Raw genomic sequence first — 1349 nt, 5'->3', positions numbered from 1 at the left:
CTTAACTTGTACATCAACAACCCATCAACGTGTAAATTATTGTAAAATACCGCATTAAATTGACCACGCGTTTTAATAAATTAATAATCGTTGTGTGTGAGAATTTCGCGAGTTATAGCATTTTTACACAATCACCACATTTTCCTGACCTTCTCCCGATCCACCCTACCCAACAGTACCTCACCAAACAATAATCAATGGAAAAATCCCAGAAACCTTATTGTTTAAAAGATAACGGCGAAAACAGGAGCGCCAGTGGGAATTTTCAGCAAAATCGTGGGCAATCCTTTTGCCATTTGTCGAACAATTAATTAATTATTAATTATCTCATAAACCGAGAGTTTTAGCAAATTTTATCAGGACACCTTTTTTTTCTTAAATTTCATTGACAAGAAAAAAGCTTCACCGATAAAATTTGCTATTTCTCATGGTCAATGAGATAATTAATAATTTAACAATTGTCGCACAAATGGACAGAGGGATCGCTGTGATTTTCAGATTAATCGGTAAAAACACGCTCTTCATCAATTTTCTAATAAACAATGGGTTTTCGGAGACTTTTCCATTAGTTATTTTTTGTCGCAAATCGAATTTGCAACAAAAAATGTCTGATGGAAAAATGCCGTACGGCCCATCGTTTTTTTTATAACTTTCAAAAACGTTTAAGCAGTTAATGACAATTATTAAATAAACAATTGGGCCCATGTGATTTTTCCATGAGATTATCTTGTTGCAAATTCAATTTGCAACGAATAATAATCAATGGAAAAATGCCAGAAACCTTATTGTTTAATAGATAATTGCAAAAATATTTCGCTTGAGTGATGCGAGAGAGCGAGAGAGAGAATCGATGATACTGCTCTCTCACTCACGGGCGAAGGTAAAAGCGTAGCCCGCTGCCTGGAAGGGGTGTCTGTCATGCGTGTGTGCGGAGCCACACGGACGTACTGCCGTTTAACGCTGCAGCGTCATTGGCTCTCGTCTGTACCCCAATATCTCCGGGGGGGGTGCTTCTGATCCAAAAGTGGAAAAGGACTTTTCGGCTCAGAATCACCTCCTGTACATGCTGGTAAAGGATTAGCATGTACTTCTGGGACACCCTGTATAGTACCTCCAGGTCCTCTTCTTCCGGTGTTGGAATGGGTGTTGACGCCTTCAGTGGCGTCAACACTAGGACCTCGTCTTCCTACATGGGCTCCGGCGATGGGGACCTGGGTGAGTCCGGGATGGACTCGTCCCCGCCACCTGCAGAGGTGGTCTCCGGGGATGGAGACCTCGGGGTGTCCTGGATTGACTCGTCCTCCTCCGCGGACACTGATGTGGGAGAACTCGGCGAGTATCTCCCGAGC

Source organism: Fopius arisanus, unplaced genomic scaffold, assembly GCF_000806365.1.
Source record: "Fopius arisanus strain USDA-PBARC FA_bdor unplaced genomic scaffold, ASM80636v1 scaffold00264, whole genome shotgun sequence".
In the NCBI taxonomy this organism is placed as follows: Eukaryota; Metazoa; Arthropoda; class Insecta; order Hymenoptera; family Braconidae; genus Fopius; species Fopius arisanus.
This window is presented reverse-complemented; position numbering follows the sequence as displayed.